At 42.6% G+C, this 21,122-nt stretch overlaps 4 non-coding genes and 1 pseudogene across 4 annotated transcripts; 2 read left to right on the top strand and 3 right to left on the bottom strand.

Moving 5' to 3' along the window:
• Nucleotides 1-2,557: 2,557 nt before the first annotated feature.
• On the top strand, nt 2,558-2,629 carry TRNAH-GUG (transfer RNA histidin (anticodon GUG)). The gene has a single exon. It is a non-coding gene; the product is annotated as a tRNA-His (tRNA).
• Nucleotides 2,630-3,583: 954 nt separating this feature from the next.
• Nucleotides 3,584-3,976, bottom strand: LOC112910354 (small ribosomal subunit protein uS8-like; annotated as a pseudogene).
• Nucleotides 3,977-8,416: 4,440 nt separating this feature from the next.
• Nucleotides 8,417-8,489, bottom strand: TRNAV-UAC (transfer RNA valine (anticodon UAC)). The gene has a single exon. It is a non-coding gene; the product is annotated as a tRNA-Val (tRNA).
• A 3,581-nt stretch (nt 8,490-12,070) lies between these two features.
• On the top strand, nt 12,071-12,144 carry TRNAT-AGU (transfer RNA threonine (anticodon AGU)). Its single transcript has one exon. It is a non-coding gene; the product is annotated as a tRNA-Thr (tRNA).
• Nucleotides 12,145-16,986: 4,842 nt separating this feature from the next.
• TRNAI-AAU (transfer RNA isoleucine (anticodon AAU)) lies at nt 16,987-17,060 on the bottom strand. The gene has a single exon. It is a non-coding gene; the product is annotated as a tRNA-Ile (tRNA).
• Nucleotides 17,061-21,122: the final 4,062 nt, after the last annotated feature.

Below are 21,122 nucleotides of genomic sequence, written 5' to 3' on the forward strand. Positions count from 1 at the left end.
CATCTTCCCCATCTATTACTTGATGGAGTTGTTGTAATGCATTCAGAATAGGGAACAATTGTAAGGTCAAATCTAATATTTAATATCAAATAAAATATTTATACTTCAAAGTAACTGCATCATTCAGATAACTAGTAATGACAAGATCTCAGAAATACACATGGTTATGGATAATGAGGATGCTTGAGTAAGGACAAAAGACTATAACTTTATACCAGGCTGACTTCATTGACTTGGCTTTGCTTACCAGGAATCTAAATCCTATGTGTGCTATTTTTAAACACCTGAGAAGAGTTTTGATTGTTTACAAGAATGACTGATATGATATGTAGACTCACAACTGGATGTCAGTATACGAATTTAAGATCCCACATCTTCCTTGGAATAATATAAAGGAAAGTATCACAAGAACCCTGAGTGTAAAATTGCTTGTACAAATCAAAATTTTTTGACCTGTCAAAAACTAGGTCATTATGTTCATGGTAGAATTGCTAAACTCACTGATATTTTTGTGGAGAAATCATTGCATCTCATACTTTGCTTAAAAAGCTTATGAATGAATAAAACTTTCAGATCAGAATTAGAAAGCATTGTCAGGGATTAGCCTGTCAGTTTTGGTCTGGTACAACTGCTAAATAAATCAGAAGCCTTCCTGAACATGTGAGTTGGTCTCCAAAATGTCCTTTGAGTAAATCAGTTTACATAAAAATATAATATTAGAATTCTTCCATCCCTCTTCTGGGGGCAAGGAGTACTGTGCCACAGTGATTATTTCTCCCCATTCCACCCTCAAGAACTAACCCAGAAGCAACTAGAAATCATGGTGAGCTGCCTCTCTTCCCCCAGTGAATCATGTATGGCAGTACAGTGGCACTTGATTTCAGTGTCCGATTAAGTTTGCAGTAATCTCCTCTTTGTCTGTTACCCATCCAATGTTTGCACCAAATGGAGAGAAGTAGAAAGTTTAAGTTTGCAGAAAAGATCAAGAATTCAGCTTCAGACATATTAAGTGATATGAAACACCTGTTAGACATCCAGGGGAAGTACCAACCAGGAGGCTAAACATCATGTTTGGAGTTTGGGGTAAAGGTCTTGGCTAAAATCACAGATATAATCACCAAGGAAATGAGAGGAGTTAGAGAAAAAGACTGAGCCTTGAGGACTTGAGGAAGGAAGCATGAACCAATACATAAAACTGAGGCCTGGGGGGCAAGGAAACAGGATGGAGGTCCAGAGAGCAGAGTCCACAGGAGGAAACATTTCTGGAGGTCAAGTGTGGTGAGGGCTACCAGTCAACTACTAGATGTAGCCTTTCAATTAGTAACATCTGAACGTGAAAGTGGAGTGTTTGTGGAAAGGCGGCCTGAAATCCATTTGGTAAAAGCAATGATGTGAAAGAAAGAAGACAGTGTGCTGTTACTTTCAAAAACTCTGGCTGTAACCAGGATAGTGGTCAGTCACTCAAAGGGTAAGCGGGAGCAAGGGAGCATGTCATCCAGATGAAAGAAAGAAAAGCATCTTTGAATGCTGATAGGAAAGATCCTATAGAGTTTTTTTTTTTTTTTAATAATACAGGAGAGAGGTAAGAGTTGCTAGAACTACTGCCTTGCATAGGAGAGAGGTTTTAAAATTGATTTATTTTTTTAAAAGATTTATTTATTTATTTATGAGAGAGAGAGAGAGAGAGAGAGAGAGGCAGAGACACAGGAGGAGGGAGAAGCAGGCTCCATGCCAGGAGCCCAACACGGGACTCAATCCCAGGTCTCCAGGATCGCACCCTGGGCCAAAGGCAGGCACTAAACTGCTGAGCCACCCAGGGATCCCCTAAAATTGATTTCTTATAGAAAATGCAAGAATGTCAGAAGTAGGGAGGTCCCTGGTGCTGGTCAATGCAGAGCTAGGAGGTTGGACTAGGCCATCCTGTCCAGTCTCAGAGCCAGTAGGGCCAATGTGTCAGACAAGATCCTCAGAAAGGCCTTTAACTGTAAAAAAAAAAAAAAAAACACACACAAGAAAAGAGGCTGTTCTCTGAGGCTGGGCCCAAGGATGAGTTTTCATCTCTCCTCGAAGAGAAGCACAGGCAGATCAATCCAATCACAAAAACATTTCAGCAGAGAATGCTGAGGTTAAGTTTGCAGCACCTCTCCAGCCTGTGGCCAGAGGTCAGAGGACCGAGAGTTTGTAGAATTGAGCGCACCCCCAGGGAGGCACCGCCAGGGGCAGTCAAATCCGCTCAGTGAAACTTCTCCCCTTGGGTTTGTGTGCCAGAAGCAAAATATCGGGGAGAGGAGGAGGCGGGGGAGAGGGAGACGAGGAGGGGCCGGGGGAAGCTGAGGAGGAGGAGAAGGAGGGGAGGAGGGGTAAGAGGAGGAGGGAAGAGATGAGGGAGGGGCACGAGGGGAGGAGGAGGAATGGGAAGGGGGAGGCAGTCAGCAAGGTAGGAGGAGAAGACTAGGAGAAGACGGAGGACGAAGCGCAGGTTTCTCTCGGCGACAAAAGCTGATATTGCTCAGAGAGGAGTCAGGCAGGGTTCCAGGCGGGTGGCTCCCGGTGGCGCGCCGTGATCGTATAGTGGTTAGTACTCTGCGTTGTGGCCGCAGCAACCTCGGTTCGAATCCGAGTCACGGCAGGAGTTTTAAGCTTTCCCATGTCCTTTTTTTCCTGCCATGCCAATGTCACCTGAACCCGAGGACCCGGATGCCTCCACTGCCACCAGTCCAAGCTCTGGGTTTGTGTCTCTCTCTTTTTCTCTCTCCTTTTAGTACTTCTCTCCCCAGCCATTCCCAAGTCCTACGGTCCTGTAGGCACTGGCTCGAAGTCCCAAGAGGAAACCGAAGTCATAAAAATAAACCTAGAAGTCTTTTCCTTTTAAGAGCGAGGGAATGACCGCCCCAGTGCCCAGCCAGGTTGATTGTGGGAATCTTTTCTAGCACACAGAGCCTGATTATGAATCACACATGCCACAAATCGTGGTGGCTGGGCCAGTGCTGAAGAATTGTGAACTTCTGGGGAAAACTGGAAAAGATTTTGGGGGAAGATTATTATGGCTCAGAAAAATATCTATCCTTTTGAGCATCCAGAGCAATTTAGAAAGGGGCAAGGGGACCAGGTAAGGTGCGTGTAGGGCAGAGCCGACCTGAGATGGAAGGTGGTGGGAAGGAGACAAGCAGACCCCCAAAGAATTCCAGAAGCCTACTTCTCCCGTGGTACAGCGCCCTGACAACACACGAGTGGCATCTCAAATCCCCTGGGTCTTGCAGATTTTAAATGCTCAACAAACACTGTCTTCTGTTTTCTCTCTCATATTTTCAGCAGTTTATTGGAAATATCAGCATGAAGATCTTCATTTCTTGAGGCTTAACTTGCCCCATTCCTTCCCCAATGGTCTGACATAGATTCTGAAACTCTCACCCACAAACCTTCAGAGATATTGTAACTGAGCTGAAGTGTCATACTTTGGATGTCCTCCCTCTGGCAGCCCCAGTGGTTTAACTCCACTCCTAGTTATTGACCATGGTCACCTGTATCACATCTACTTTTTTTTTCCGTTGAGGCATTTTATTTGCATATATGAATTACATCCTTAGCAAAAGAATCCCAGGATGTTCCCTCCTGTGTGTTTTCACCTTGCTTCTTCATGGCCCATGATGCCAGCTGAAGTTGTCAGTACAATTAAACCAAACTGATGGGATGGGAGCAGGTTATTCTGCCATTTTTCTAGATCTTTCAGTTGTACATCAAATCTGGGGCTGATCACTCCACACTTGTTTAGCCTGCCTGTGAGGTTCACAACAATTTTCCCAGCTCTGTGATCATCAATGATTTCAAATTTGCCAATGTAACCATGCTTCATCATCACAGTGAGAAATCAGACTAGGACTTTGGAGCATGGCCTAATAAGAATCTGGCGTTTGCCTCTCTTTTCAGCATTGTTAATTCTCTTGAGAGTATCCACCAGGACGTTCATGCGCACCATTGTGGCAGCTCAGCTCAGAGAGATGGTGGAAAGAGGATGGGAGGGGCCACATCTACTCTTTTATGTGTGTTCTTTCTACTTGGTTTTACATGGGTGAGGATATGAATCAAGTATGTATGGACCCAGAAGGACCAGTGCCTGTTCACTCTTTTGCCACCAGGAATGAGGAAAGTGTGATTTAGAACAGAGACAAACACCTGAATCTTGTAGTTCTCTAGAACATATTTTCTTCGCCTCTTACTGGCCTGAGTAGCAGGCAGTCATGGACTATGGCCTAGAAGCTACTTCTTGGTAAGAGGGTTAGCATCCTGAATCCGGCACTGAATTAATCTGTAGTGACAGGTGCATGAAGGGGTAAAGAAGACCTACACTATAGATCTACTCAAAAAGTATAGAGCTTGCTTGGCATGTGCCAGAATGGTACTTGGCACCAGGCACACGTTTACATGAGATGTATCAGGTTCTCTGGCTCACGATCATATTGTGTAGCTTTGAATAAGAATCAATAGCAAATGTGGTGTACACTGAGCATGGGAATTGTGGGAAAAAAGCTTTGCATTTTTCAGGTATCCTTTTATGAATGTATGAATATTGGTCTGGGAGCATCCTACACACTGCTGACCACATTTGCAGAGAGAAGACTGCCCTCCTCTATGGCACTCATGACCTGGTTTTACATTTCTCTGCATCTTATTATCTTCTTTGTCTTCCAGTGGATGTTAATGAGAATTACCACTTTTTACAATTGTTCTAAAGAGTTAAGGGCCTAATATGCATGATGGCACTACCTTAGTGAGGTACAAACCAAAAACATGGTCAAATAAGCCATTGCTGTTATTGTTAAATAAAAAATCACATTGCTACTTATATAGAAGAAGGCCTTTGTATAGTAGTGATGTTGCAAGCACTGGTGCAAAACTCAACATCTTTTTTAAATGACTGCAATCTTGTGCTATTTTGATAGTGATAAGCTAATTCTGACCATGGCAGGAAGAGTTTTGTCTATCCTCAGGATTAAGGTTAATTTCAAGATTTCAGCTAGTCTATTTATAAAGCTGATCATGGCCTGGATGTTTGCCATAATAGGCCATAAATTTGGGTAAGGCACAGGGAGAGGTCTGGAGAAAGGTAGATCATTGGAAGAACCGCTACAAGTCGGGGAATCAGGACAAGGAAAGATTTAGGTCCAACAAACTTTCTTTTAACATGAGTAGAAATCCAGAGGGAGCACACTAAGCAGGGGCTTTGAATATTAATTTCTCCCGAGTGTGCAGCAATCCGTCTGTACCCAGGCCACCCTAGCATCTGTTAGACTACCACGGCTGCTCGAATTTTAGAACACTTACAACAGGAGAAACAAGAGAAAGCACTCCCTGGTCAGTGAGGAGCAGAAGTCGGGGAATAACTAAATCCCACAGAGAACCTCAGTCAAGAAAGCTGGAAAATGTATAGGTGGTCTAGGGATGAGCTGGAGAGCTAGGAAAAGCTCCTGGCTCAGGGTGACATTAATCAGAAGCAGCCTTACACTTGGTTAAGGAATAACACTTTGATCTTAACCTGCACAGGCCTTGAAAGGCCTTCTTACTGCGTGTCCTCCAGCCTTCTCAGTCTTTACTCCAAGGGTGAGGCTGCGGGCACGACAGACTCCTCCAGGCAGAGGGACCAGAGCAAACTCAAATCTGAGCAGAACAGATAAAAGCAGTCTCAACGAGAAGAGAGAGAAATGGTGACTCTGTGGTTTCTACCTCGCGGCTCTTGGTAGACCTGTGACTGAGAAAAACTTTAGAATTTGTCCTCCACCGCCTTAGCTAAAATATCTACAATCTTTGCTTTTCACGTTTCAGCCTGTGATCTGCCTGTAATTCATTTTTATGTACATTTGAAAGTATGGATTTCCCCTCCTAATATGTATAATTGAGTCTACAGACTTAATGACTAGTTGATATTACCTCCTGCCACCTGTCAGATATGATGGCTTCATTATTTGCTTCAGTCTATATTGTGCCATCCATTCTGTTCCATGGGTTTATTTACATACCTCTGCAGAAATACCATATATACTCATTGTTATCCTTGGCCGTACATGTAGTATTTACAAGAGGAAGCAGTTCAGGGGTGCCTGGGTGGCTCAGTCTCTTAAGCGTCTGCCTTCGGCTCAGGTCATGATTCCAGGGTCCTGGGCCTCATCTTGGCATCAGGCTCCATGCTCAAGTGGGAGTCTGCTTTTCCCTCTCCCCCTGCTCATATTTGTTCTCTCCCACCCAAATAAATAAATAAATAATAAAACCTTTTTAAAAAAGAGATAAAGCGGTTCTAGCATCTCTTTCTTCTTTTTAAAAATGATTCAGTTAGCCAAAACTCTCTAATCCTTCCAAGTGTTAGAATTTGTTGGAATTCTGATTGAACTCACTTCATCTATAATTTTAAAGAAACTTTTCATTTTTATTTTATAAAGCTCCTGCTCTCATTAATGCCATGCAGCTCTATATTTACTTGAGCAGTTTTTGGTATCTTTCCATAATATTGTATAACTCTTCCTTTGTAAATATTATACATAATTTATCAGATTAATTCTTAGGTATAATTTTTCAAGTCTTTTTTTTCCTGTATGCTTCTGAATTACAATTATCAACAGTATCTAGCAAATGTGCTACACTCATTTACTGATTTGAAACACTTATTGATTCTGTTTTCTCTATAGATATCATATCATCTGCAAGTAATGATTCTTTATTTCTTCCTTTTCATTCCTTATCTAGTCTTTTCCAATTTTAAATCGTTCTAACAGACTATGATTGCACCTCCACATGGAATAATGTTATTTTTATTTGCACAGGTGTCAATAGATCTTATCATTTGAACCCTAGATTCATCCCCCAGTTATTGAAGTCTCTTTTGAGGATTTCTATGCACATCTGAATTGCTCTCAACTTTTTATCTCCTTAAAGAATTCTTCCCCAAACATTTCTGAACTCTTGCAGTCTGGCACCCTCAGCAAACACATGATGCTCCTGTTACCTTGGCCTGTGCCTCCACTCAGCTTATGTTGTATTTATATTTCATATGTTCTGTGTCTCAAGTCTCATTTCACTTTTACACAGATCCTGGGGAAGGGAGTGCTAAAGGTAAATTTGACAAGGCAATGTACATTTGAAAGTGTCTCTCTTTTATGCTCATACTTGATGGAAATTCGACTTTCTTATAGAATCTAGGGTGGATTTCATCTGCTTTAAGATTGGAAACCACTGCTTCATTGTCTTCCAGCTTCCAGTGTCAACCTTGAAAAGTCAACTATTCTATTATTAACTGATCCTTTATGTGACTTGTGTTTTTACCCCTTCTCTAGAAGGTTTTAGATTCTTTTCAATTTCCTCAGTAGTCAAGGATCAGATATTTTTATCCTTTTGACCAAATAGTCAGTCATCCCTGACTGCCTAGAATTTTTTTTTAGGGTTGTGATATGAACCTGATTTTTTGAGGTTTATCTTTCTTGCATTTTCCCTATTATTTATTTTTAGAAGTAATATTATTTAGATATTACACATCCTAGTCTTTTCCTCTACTGTAATTTTCCCCTCCCCTTCAGCACTGTTTTTGCTCTGTATTCCAGAATATCGCCACACTTTCTGATCTACTTAGTGAATTTTTCATTTCTGATAGTATAATTTTACTTTACAGGAGCCTCTTTCCTCATGCAGCTAGATACATCTGTCAGTTCGGTTATTTGGTGCTGCCTCCACCTCCCTGAGTACATCAGGTTATTCTCAGCATGGTCCCATCCATGTAGCCCTTAGCCCTCAAGTCACTTTTTGTTTCTGTTTTTTTATACCTTTCTGTAAGATGATCTTCAAACAGGTAAGAATCCGGACTTTCCTATTCCTGGCTCGGAGCGGGATACTGGAAGGGTGACTGGCAGCTTGGACCCTTTGAGGGCACCGGCTCCCTGGGAGTGGAAGTGAAATTGAAGAGGTTCCAACAAGGCTCACGGTATGGGGGCGAGGTCTCTGCAGGGGTCTGGTTACTGCACAGCCGCAGCCACGGGCCGTGTGCGGTGCCCCCAGGCCAGGGACCTGTGCTGTGGCCTCCGCGTCTCGAGCACTCAGAATTCCTGGACGCGCGGTTCTTTCTGACTGTTTAGAGTGGCTGGACGTTGGCAGGAGCAAGACTAATTTTCCGTGACCACCTGATGCTACACCCCGCCTGCATCTGAGCGGTGCAGGCAGATGCATCTCCCAAACAATCCGCAAGTCTGTTTTTCTATCAGCAATCTCGGAAGCCTTAACTTAAAAAAAAAAAAAAGAAAAGGAAAAGGAAAAAGAAAAAAAAAAACATTAAATTTTACAAAAAGAAATGAAGAGGAAAAGCCCTGAAAATAAGCCCAAAACCAAACCCGCTCTGTTTGCCTCCGAGCCTGGGTGGAAAAATAAGCGAAGCTGCATCTGGTTCCACTGGGGATCGAACCCAGGACCTTCTGCGTGTAAAGCAGACGTGATAACCACTACACTATGGAACCGCAAGCCGGCAGGAGCCTCCCTGTCTCCGAATACAAAAGTTTCTGGACAAATACGTTGAAAAATGTTTATATTTTTCCAATTGTGAGATAGGTGACTGTGTTCAAACGCAGGGCATTTGAAACCGAGTTCCCGGCGCGCCTCCCTTGCACATGAGCTTGAAACAACCTCCAGTAAAGTCATCTGCGAACACGTAAACTACGAAAAGCTTCCGTAAAACCGCATCCTTGGTTTGCGCCCCTTCGCACCCTTCCAGACGGCTTCCCGTTCATCCCTACTTTCAAAGACCCGAGCCCGGAGGCGGGTAGAGCAGGGCAGCAGTTAGAACGTCCGCGCGCGCGCACCTTCCCTGCGTTTCCCAGCGAGTCCCGGGTGCTGGGGAGATGCATCTGCAGGTCGAGGGAGCATCAAACCAACTTAGCTGCACTGTCGTAACCTCCTCTCTTTTGCAACGGGGTCAGAGCTGGCCCGTTGGGATTGCTCACTAGTTAAGCTTAGGATATGTATGCATTAAGGAGGGACACGAATACATGTTTTCAACAATCGGGGTTCAGAGCATGCCATCCCAAAATGTGCAGCTCTGGCATACTGCTTATATTGAGTTAAAGGCACTTGAAAAACAATAGGTAGAAAGAAGAGCACTCTTAATCTTCCTTTTTCTTCCCCGAGGCAGGAGGTACAATACCCGTGGCAAAGGTGCCCCCTCCCGGTCCCAGGAGGAAGGAAGCCTTCTTATCACCAGAGCCAGGGCTTCCAGGCCAGGAGATATGTGTACAGAAACCCTGCTGAAACTAACCCTTATCTTCCTGGACCCTTGTCCACAATTCACTGTCCTAACCCAACCCCTTTGTCTTGTCACCTTTTCAGGATGTTGGCACAGCCTACTATGTAAGCAATGGGCTCTAACTGCTGGTCTGAGCCTTTGTTTTTCTCCTGAGGGCCTCCATGTCCATGTAAAAATCACTTAATGAAATGTGTGTGTTTTTCTCATATTGATCTATTTTATGTCAGTTTAATTCTTAGGCCTGGCCAGAAACCCTAAACATGTAGGAGAGAAATTTTACCTCCCTTACACAATTTCTCTCTGTTTCTTCCTGACTGTGACACAACATGGGTCTGGGTCTCCTTCGAACTCTGTGCTCTGGTCTCTAGAGCTTTGGAGAAGAGTTGGGAGACTTTTGAAAGTCAAGTCACTGCTGAGAGCCACAAAGCTCAGGAGGTTGTTCATGGGCCACGTGTTCCTTTGTGTTACCTGAGACCTTCTCGGTTTACATTTTTGCTTAGGATAACATTACAGTAGCCTTAGAAACTGATGGACTTGGGCGGTTATGCCAAATCCATGGTGGGCTAAGACCAGGGTAGAAACATCTAATTGTGCACCTAGTAAACACTACCTAATAGGATTTTTCCCCCCAAGTTCTGGTGGTAAAGTGCAGGATTACAGGAGACAGAAAGATAATCAAATTGCCTGAAGACAAAATAGAAACTCATAGATTTTCTGGAACCAACAAGAGAGGTTTCCAGTTTATATTGAAAAGGACATATGAGAAGATAAGATTATTTGCCACAAGCAATGATTGGACTCATGCAAACTTTAAGTTCAGAACCTTGCCCACTCATCTATCACAGCAACTTAGAATTTGTATTCTCATATATTTTCTTGTAAGAACCAAAATACTTGTTCACAGTTTGGGAAGCCTAGGATTGACTTTATAGGTCCATGAAACATCAGCTCAGGCTTACAAAAACAAAAAACAAAAAACAAATCCTTGGAAGGTTATCCAATGGGAAATTCATAAAATATAATTCAAGTAATTTTTAAATTAAAATACATTCTTTCCATGCTATGACTTGTACTGGGTATTAGGAAATAACTGGATTCTCCCTGACCTTGCAGATAGATATTCTAACAGGAAAAAATGCATGATTTTATTAAATACATAATTGCCTGAAAATGTGAAGAAGTTAAGATAAAGGAAGTGTAGGACATTACATGACCAACCACACATCTTGGAGACCCTTACCAAACCAACGCTTTGAGAACCAAAAAACATATTTCCAACAGACTGTCATATAAAAAACCAATACACTTACCTAGTGTACTAGATGATCAACATCTCAAATGTGAAAAAGAAAATCTACACATCTTTTGTTTTTTTACAGAGGACATTTTTTAACTTAGTAACAGAGAAAGACCCTTTAAACAACCTCAAAAGTACAAACCATGAGGTGGGAGGGAAGATAAATCCTTAACAAAATCAAAGATCTGTCATTAAGTTCCTCCACTGACAAGTCAACAGACAGGTAACACAATGGGAGATGATATTGCAAGATCTAAAATTCACAGTAGCCCAATAACCACAATACACAACATAGCCCCCTGTGCATCAACATGGAAGACATATCAACCTCAATAACAACATAGGCAAATTATAAGAAAAGAGTCAATGTCGTAAGATGCAGTGCCAATGGCTAACAGACATATAAACAGATGCTCAAAATCTTTAGAAAGCATAAATGCAAATAAAAATATGAGATTCATTACTCTACAGTAAAAGGTTAGATTAAAAATTAGAAAGCTGAATCAATAATGTTGAGCATGGACAAGGGTAAAGGGGCACATACAGCTGGTGGAGTGTGGACTGGAGAATAAAGTGGGATCAGTTAGCCATTCTGTTCCTATACCCCAATGAAATTCTCAAACAAGTACATAACAGGGGTAGATGAAAAGGTGGTGTTATTTGGAACTTGTGAATCCATCATTGGGACAGAAGAAAGGAAATGTATCATGAGTGCCCACCATGGGATTTATAGAGCAGTTAGAAGCAGTGATTTAGGTATACACAGGACAATTTTGATGGATCTTAAAGTCATAATGTTTTCAAAAGACATAATAATATATAATATACCATTTATGTAAATTTATATTTGTGCACAGAATGTCAACTTTACAAAAAGATGCATATCGAAATGATGTATGATAAACAAATTAGCTTATATAAGGAGAAGAATGGCAGCAGGACCTGAGGACAAAGGGAATGCATAAACTGTAAGGTGTTGTACGAAAGGACAAAGAGGTTATACACAGGCTAGACTGGCCGGCAAGAGTCCCAAGATGTCCAGAGGAAAGGAGGTACACAGAGGATCTGTCCCAAGGAAGTCTCACCCCACCAGAACCCTGCCCTTTGCGGATGCCCAATGAATGCATATGCCCTCACCACTCACAAAGCACTGTTCTATCTTCGAAAAGTACCTAACATAAATTAGTGACTCAACATTCGTGGACAAAATAAATGAATTAAAGGAGAAAATAAATAAATAAATAAAAGGTGTTGCAATATCCAATATTTCCTCTAGATGGTGACATTCTCCATGAAATAGGTATTTAATTTTTTTAATTTGAAATTTTTAAAACTTTATATTGAAGAATGCATGTTTTAAATGTTGAAGTAACCGTTTTCGTAAAAGCTCAGAAACAGAGATATCTTTTCTTTGTCAAAAAATTGAGTAAATTGCTGACAAATTGCTACATTTCACAGAAAATGGTATAAATATGATATAACTGAACATACACACAAAAAAGGGCTCTGTGGCTTAGCTGGTCAAAGCGCCTGTCTAGTAAACAGGAGATCCTGGGTTCGAATCCCAGCGGGGCCTTCTTTGTTTCCTTTTCATTTTCAACAGTGTGGTTACCATGGAGTATGTTGGAGATGCCTTGAAGAGTTTATATGGCAAGTAAATACTGTGTTCAGTTGTTATTCCAACTGAGAAGTCTCTTGCTAGATGATTGCATCACATGATGAGAGACTGGGATGAAGGGAAAATGAGTAACATTTCCATAGTTGATCACAGCAATGGGTTTGCTGATGATAGGTAAGAGGAGGTTAGGAACCCAGCGACAGTTATCTTGCAGTAGGTGATAGGAAGCAGCATCTCACATTTTGTCTTGGAAGTTCAGTGTGTGATCTCTGAAAGTGTGATAGCCAACATTTTCAGCTAAATGAGGGAGTTTGGTTGTCAGTGTAAGATGAATTCACAAGCCATGGCATCTGGTTTGAGTCAGACTCATATTTTATGAGAACAAGTAAGAGAGCATGGGGTGGGGGAAAGACTTACACTCTCACCATTCTGGTTTAGGTCAACCCTAAGAACTATCACCTCTGTGCATCAGACAAGCCACTGAGTGCAAGGGGCAAGATTGAAGCTCAGTAACATTTGGAAAAAATAAATCACAAACGGACAACCACCTTCCTGAATCTGAAGTGATACTGTAGTTCAGAAGCTAAAACGTACATGTAACACTGGCCTACACAATGGGCCTTTTGGTTTTATGGAAAGAGATTCCAGAGGTCACGATTGGAGTTCCTTGAGAGCCCCTGTCTTTAAACTGTCCTGCACCGTGCCTGAAATCCCATTGACACTCCACAGTAAACCTGATTTCATTTTCCTTGGATTCATAGCAGTTCTGTGATTCCCAACTTCCAAAGGAATGTGAACGAAGATGGTGGTGAAGGGTAACAGGTGATACCACCCCAACATGTGCCGCTTTGACTTAAGGATTATTGTGAGCTGAAACCAAGTGAGAAAAGCAGATTTCCCCAAAAGCTCTCTGTCCTCCCCCTACCTGCCTGGAAGCAGGATGGAAGTTTACAAAGAGGTCCCTTCTTCCCTCTCTCCTGAGAAAGACAAAGGTTAATCTCCAGAGACAACTTTAGGCCCTATCAGCCTGGAAAGGAAATAACAAACTTTAGTTTTTATCTCCTCCCTTGGCCTGACTCTGCCTTTCTTGGTTCCATCATTTCACTACAGATTTATTGTCCTTTGTGAAAGGTGGCATATGAGCTGGAATTTTGAGCCACCTGGACAATTATTCATCTTTCCCCGGGGGGCTTCCACCTATACCCAAAATAAGCATGTTGCCAAATCTCGGTTTGTTTTTCTCTTCTTAATCTTTCATTACGTGAGTCTCAGTTAAGATCTCAGAAAAGCAGATGGGAAATCATCTTTCCTCTTCCCTCAGGTACAAGCCTCAAGTAACTTAAATACTGCAGTGTTCTCTCTTTGCAAATACTAAATCCAGGGAAGTTGATAATGCCTTTAGACCCATAGATCATATATTAAAGTGTTACTCCTGCCCTCTACTTACCAAAACGTCAGGGAGGAACAGATATGCTCTCAGGTACCTGCCAATCCCTTGTCTGAAGTGAAGCACACAGATCAGGAGCCAGACCCGCCAGCATAACACTGTTGGTGGCTCCAAACTCACAAAGATCAGAGGGAGGCTTCCCTGGTATTCCCTTCCCTAGGCCACCCTCACAGCCTGGTTGATGGATAGGGAGGCTGAACCCTCTCTCCTATTTCTTCTGCCAAATTAGGAAGAGAAGGAGAGAGAGAGTTGGGAGAAACCACAGAACATGAGACAGAACATATGATGCCAACATTTTAAGGTTTGCGAGATAGTAGATTTAGTGACTAGTGACTTTTTTTTTTAATAGTAGGCTGACATGAAATCTTCTTAGAAAGATAATAATTAAAACAAAACCAAGAAAGCAAGACAGGCAGATCAAAATAAATGAAAAGACTGCAAATAAAAGGAAAAAAATTTTGAAAATAAGGATATCTGGTGGTGTATAAGAAGTTGCCTAGGGTTTTAAACAGATTTAGATGTCAAATCCTGAAATATATTTTTCAATGGTTTGTTTGCTTATCCATTTATTTATATTCTGGAACTGGAGGAATATTTCTCAAACTGATGAGTACACCTCAAGAGCCTCCTGTTCCTTGCTTTGGTGCTTCAATGGGCCAGTTGGTTCACCTGGGAGAACAGTCAGACGTCTGGTATCTCTGAGCCTCTAGAATGGAAAGCTGCTGTTGAGAAACCCGGTAAACAACTCGCTTAACTGTGTCTCAGAGGTTTAGGTACCTCAGTTACAAACTCGAATGCTTGTTCCATTACAAACAATTCCAACATAGATTTTTACAATTCTTGTTCATTCATTTGAAGATAACAAAGTTAAACACAATCTATGTTGATAACAGCCTGGCACTAATAGGAAATTAGTTCCTACTGGAGACTATAGTGATGACTTATTGCTGACTCCTGGAGCCAGTCAGTGTCAAATTTTTCTGCAACGTGGAAGAGCATAATGAAGGCCAAATTTGAAAATTAAGTTTATTTATCTTCATTTATAATACCTGAGTTTGAAAAGCCATGAAGTGTATTAAAATGTAGGAAGTTTGCTTAATTTTGATGTGTTTGCTTGTTTGGTTTACTGCTTATTGCTTTCACCTATAATAGGATAGGGTTCCTTTTGGTTTCCCCTTGTGTAATCTTCTTGGACATCAAATGTTCTGTATTTTAGCAGAATGACCTTTTATAGTTTATGCTGACTGTGCTGTCTTTAATTATTGAAGAAAACAAAGGCTTTTCACTGAGGAATGAGCTACAGTTCTTTATAATCACATTACCTTCTATGCTTATTTTTAAATGCTTTATTGTAACTTTGGAACAAGTAGTCAAGTATTTTCTCCAGCAGCCATGATCTGATTCCTCTCTTGTGTTCAAGTGTCCTAACAGCTTTTAATTTTTGCCTTCCCCAAAGCAAATCCTAAATGTACAATAAAACTTTCAAGGTACCTTTTTCACCTATGATTGTCTTCGAGACTTGGCAGAAGGCACCTGGAAAATCTTAAAGATTTGTTCTCTCGCCCTGCAAAAACCAGGGCTATTTGATATGTTACTGTTGACAAGTTGTACAGAAAGACTTGAAAATCAGAAGGGATGCCAGAAGGAGGAGAAGAAGGAGGTAGAGGAAGAAGAGGAAGAGGAGGAGAAAGATTTAGTCTTCTCTGAGTCAAATTATGCATGGCTAAAATGTTAACATAAGTATTTCAGAAATTGTACACTGGATGGGACATTCCTGGAGATTTATCAATGCTTTTACTGTCCATGACATGTTTCTCTCAATGTATAAAGTCCAGTGTTGTTTTGCCTGATAGTAGACAACAGGGTAGAGTATAATCAGTTATAATTCCAGCTATTTTTTTTTAATGTTAACTTGGTCACAACTTTACTTTTTTAATATGAATCTAGCATCTTCTGGGCTACTGAATTTTAATTGAGGATTTGCATCATTTATTAATTATTGATAAGCCTTATTAATATATAAATATGTAGGACTACTCCAGACTTGCCAAGTCTCTTTGCTTCATATTGTTGACATACTCTTGGCATATTCTTACTAGGTGTCTTGTATATTAATGGTTTTTGATGTCTCAGGATTATCATATGTTCATTTTGAGATTTTTTTCTCTGTTGAAATTACATTCATCCACTTCTCTAAATTAGATGCAGTGTTTTCTATCTTCTTTAAAAATATGATAGGTCATTATGTCTGTGGCTATTTTGTCTAAAACTTATTTTGGATTGGCTTTGTTAGCTTCTTTTGCATGCCACAGAAACAACCAAAATTCCTTGTTAGTGGTGGGATTCTTGTTATGAATTCTCAGCAGCCCTTTCACCATTGGAAATTATAAGTAATAAATCAATTACAACCATTTAAAATCTTGTCATATATATATATATATACATACATACATACATACATACATATGTGTATATATATTTTTTTCATTTTTCACCAGATCTTGAGCTAACAGTTGTAAGGGTATGGAAATTATTTTGTTTATATAGGGAAAAGTGCCCTTCTCCTATCTCCCTGTGCTTTGCAGGTTTCCTTGGATATCTAGAGACTTTGAGTCCTTCCTGGAATCTTCAGAATGGAGATGCGTATCTCTGCGGATTAAGTTCAGTCTTAAGTTTTTAAGGTGGGCCAAATAACCTCTAGCTATGTAAACACGTACCTCCAGAATTAGGCCAGGAGTCTCCCAGGAGATTTATGGGATACTCACAGGGTGCAGCCCCTTGCTTCTCAAGCAGATTTAGAGAAGTCAATATTCTTTCTTCAGCTTTGGTATATAAACAATGAGTGAGAGTTCCTCATAGTTTTGTCGTCACTTTTGCGTTACCTTATATACATGCAGGTTGGCAGCCCGCGGGGCAGTGCGGGGGCCATGGGGCAGCAGGTGGCAGAGGGCGGGGAGGGTCCCGAGGAGGACTGGACGTGCGCTAGGACCCGGGTGGGCCCGGGGCTCCGCCCACTCCCCCCCCCCGCGCCGCGTCCACAAGACACAGCAGAGCTCGAGCAGTGCGCCGCACGGATACCCGGGGCTAGTGGGGACGGTTCCCTGGGGGCGGGGACGAAGGCGAGGGCCGCCCGCTCCCGGTATCCTGCACGGCGTCAGCACGTCGCCCCAGGCGTGCAAAGCACGCTCCGAGCGCCCCTCCGGCCCCTCCCGAGAGGCAGTACCTCCCCCTCTGCGCTCCGGGACGCCACTCAAATATCCGAAGCTCCCAAACACACTGCTCAGCAGATGCCCAGTCCCTGGGTGTAAGGCAGACTGTAGGACGTACCGGACAGGAAAGGAAAAACACGTGCGTGGCCCGTACGGGGATCGAACCCGCGACCTTGGCGTTATTAGCACCACGCTCTAACCAACTGAGCTAACCGGCCACTTGGACACAACTGCTTGACTTAAATCTTTTAAAGTCACACCCAGCCGAGTTCCGCCGGCGTCTTACTGCGCGGAAGGTTAGGGAAAGGGAAAAGGGCCTTCCTGGGGCCGACACAGCTGAACCCGGCTCCTTCCTGGGTAAACTCAGTCCTTCCACACCGACGACAGAAACCGAGAGCCTGCCGCCGAACTGGGCTAGCTCTGTCCTGCACCGGGGAGCGTCCCCCGCCCGGAGAGGCCGCCGCGCAGAGCCCCCGCTCCCGGGGACCGTTCGGGGACCTCAGCGCCGCCCAGACCCTGGGGATCCGCACGCCCTCGCCGCGCGGCCGCGGTAGGTCCCGCGCTCCCGCACCCGCGATCCTTGGCGTCCGGGTCTGGAGCCAAAGTGCGGGGGGCGGGACGCGAGGTAGAGCCCGAGTGCGGGGCCGGCGTCGGCGGGGGCGGGGACCATGGGAGCGTCGGAGCCTTCCCGCCCCAGGGCACTGAGACACTCCACAGCCGCCACCGGAGAGGCGGGACCAGGGCGCGGTCGGCTTGGGGGCCGCATCTTGTCTCGGTGGGACCCTGCAGCCCTCTCGGGTTTCTTCTGACTGACCACCCCCCAGCTGCTGCACTTTATACAAACATGTATCTGAGTCACACTCGAAAGACACGTTTTCTCTTTTTTTCTGTTGGAGAAAAAAGAGCTCTATCGACGAGGCTGGTCAACTATTTATGTATTTGTTTTGCATTATGCAATTTATAAATTCGGTTTTGAATTTAAAAATAAGAGCTAAAGGATCATATTTCTTATCTTGAGCACATTTCTCTGAGCCAGCGACCTCTGTAGGAACTAGCGCTTACCTGCATTTGCTTTGTCCTCTAGGAAAGATTCAGCGGAAGGTGAATTGAAAACCAGATTTTTTTCTCTCTCTTTCTCTGGCGTCCCTTTTCTCTGTGTTTTACTGCCTCTCCTTGGTTTTCCAAACCCTTTTGAAGGGCCGGAGTGTCAGCTGTTTGGGCTCCTGGGCATCCTCGGGCTCCCTCGGCTACTTTTCTTGTCTGGGAGATCTCTCTCCTTCCAGAGAGCCTTAGAGAGATTTCTCTCGGCTCTCAGGCCTGGTTCCTGGAAGTGTACTATAGAGAGCCTTGGATTGGTTTGCCCTGAGCTGTCCTGCAGGCTCCCTGACTTTAGAAGGCTTTGCCCTTTGCCCTTGGGGGTGCCTCCAAGGGTCTTTCCACTTTCTGGCCTTTTCTCTCAGCCCCTTTTTGCTTACTCTCCCCAGCAGAGACGATCCGTAGTGGTTTGGGCTGCATGGAATTCTCAGCTTGGGTCAAGCAGGCCTACTGACAAACCTTAAAATCCCTTAGAGTTTCTTCTAGCGTTTCCTAATCGGGTTTTGGGTCTTCATAGGTTTGTCTTCCTTTGCCCCTCTGTCCATCTGCCAGGGATAAAGGCAATCAGAGGCCTCTTTTCTTCTATGAAGGCCTCTTTGTGGAATTCAGTTTCCTTACATTCTTGTTTTGGTTTGGTTTGGGGTTTTTTTTTTTGTTGTTGTTGTTGTTGTTGTTTTTGTTTTTTTAATTGGAGTTCGGTTTGCCAACATATAGTATAACACCCAGTGCTCATCCTGTCAATTGCCCCGCCCCCTTAGTGCCTGTCATCCAGTCACCCCATCCCCCTGCCCACTTTCTCTTCCATGACCCCTTGTTTGTTTCCCAGAGTTAGGAGTCTCTAATGTTTTGTCACCCTCTCTAATTTTTCTCACTCATTTTCTCTTTCCCCTATAATCCCTTTCACTATTTTTTATATTCTCCTGCGGAGAAGGACAATCCTTACATTCTTTTGTATCCTCGACTCCCTGATGGGTTCAGAAACCTGATATTTCCAAGTTTGTGGGCTTGCTTTCATTAGTAGGTTGAGAGAGACACGCTGTTGCAACTTTGTACAACCCAACCAAATGTTTCCAGATTTCTGTGTCAAAACTGCTTTCCTCATCCTTGAAACTTGTTCCTTTAAAATATATATGGTAACAGCCTGCTTTCAATAAAGAAATTAACCATTTGTGGGCCTACTTTGTGCGAGGTGATTTGCATGTTGTCTCATGTAAACTTTCCATCACACATCATTTATTCAATTGATATTAAGAGATAGCCATGATTGTCCTTCTATTGAAGTTGGGAAAAATGAGAAATAATATATACATGTTGCCATGGAAACTTTCAAACGTGAAATGGCTGGCCACTTACAGTTGCATTGCCAGGCTTTATTTAGACTTCTGGGGGAGCTTGCTGGCCACCGCAGGGGCAAAAGAATGTCATTAGAGTTTAGGATACATTTCAGAAAGTTACCATAATGCTGTTCACTGATTTGACAAATGTTTATGGGCATTCTGCTCTGGCCCAGTCTAGTCTTCACCATGGCAGCCCATAATGGCCCAGAGCCACACATGGTCCCCACCACCACCTCCCAGAGCTTAAAATCCAGTAGCACCCATGGCTTCTAAGTGGTTGTTTTCTAAGTAGGCATGATCTTCTCCACATAGGCAATATCTTCATTTTACCTTAAGAAGGATCTTCTCTTGTTCTTCACATCTTATACTGATGTATTTTCTGACAAATGATCAGGACAGATTAGCTACACTGTCCAGGAAAGCAGTTAAACTATTTGCCATGGAAAACATCTCTATTTGGGCTTCATGGCACATGCACTTAAACAGAATATCCTGTGTTAGAAACCTTCTCCCTTTCTTTCTGTAATTTTGGAGAGTATTGTCACCAGCAATGTTGAAGACAGCTTAACAGAGCATGCTGTGTGTTGTTTAGAAGTTAAATGACAGACAAAATCATGAACCTTGATGTCAGCTAGGAAGTTAGGGTTCTGAGTTTAGGAGTTGACCGTGTGGCCTTCTGTAGAGAAATGCTAATGTGAAGAATTGGTCTATGTAAAAGTTCCTCTGGAAAATCACTCCCAGTGGGGCCTCAAGAGAATATTTAAATTCTGTCTTGGAAACTGTGGAGTGCAGAATTTTCATTCTGTAACCACCAACAAATTGTAGAGAGCAGTGAAGTCTGAATGGGATGTAGGATTTGGCACTTGGGCTCAGTATGTATTTGCCATATAGAACAAGTGATCAAAGTTCACTAGTCTCCATGCATTATTATTCTACTTCTAGAGCATCTCCTGACTCTTCTGGTTTCCTCTTATCACCATCAGAGCATCCACCATAGCTACAGGAAGTTGCTGTTCAACCAATTTTTGAAAATGAAAACCAATCTCTTGGTTTTCAAGAATAGCCAAATGAATAGCCAATCTCTCTTTCAGTCTCAAGGAAATAGGACATGCATTCAAAGGAACATAATAAAAAAATAAGAAAAGCAAACAAATCTGGTATAATTTATATAAATTGACTGCTCCCATGAGGATTCTTTCCCATGGACTAAACTCTCTAAAGCCACAGGAGCAGGAAAAATTTAAGTCATTCTTAACAGAAGTTGAAAGTGTCATGCTACTTCTCATCACTTGTCCAAAGCTCATATAAAAATTAGGTAAAAGTATTTTGAGCAAAGAGTCAAATCTGTATCTGAAATTATCATTTCAGGACAGCAAATGAGTCATCATGTTCCACTTGTGTGTTGCTAGAAGTGGTACCTAGATATGAAAAATGTCATCAGTAACAATGTGCAATTCCCTAAACACTGTAAAGTGTAATGGCTTTGAGCAAAGGAAGGGAAGAGAACTCACAGGTTGCTTATTAATGAAGAGAGGGCAGCACAGGTGCCACTTCAGCCCATTCTATGGCAGAAGAATAAGAGAAAGGATTCATGAGGGGATATCAAAAATAAACGTGGGACCAGATGTGACCCGGTTGTGTAAATTATGGCATATTAGGTTCTGGCTATTGTGAAAGCTTCACCCAGGAAGTAACCAGATGATATCTTGAAGGAACAGAGATCATTTGGCAACACCAAACAGACAAGCAGAAGGAAAAACAACAGAGAGCAAATGAAACAACAATATAAAAAATGTTTTGAGATCTGAAGGTATTAGAGAATACTTAAGTATTTTTAGAAAGATTTTA

The sequence above is a fragment of the Vulpes vulpes genome, chromosome 12 (assembly GCF_048418805.1).
Source record: "Vulpes vulpes isolate BD-2025 chromosome 12, VulVul3, whole genome shotgun sequence".
Lineage (NCBI taxonomy): Eukaryota > Metazoa > Chordata > Mammalia > Carnivora > Canidae > Vulpes > Vulpes vulpes.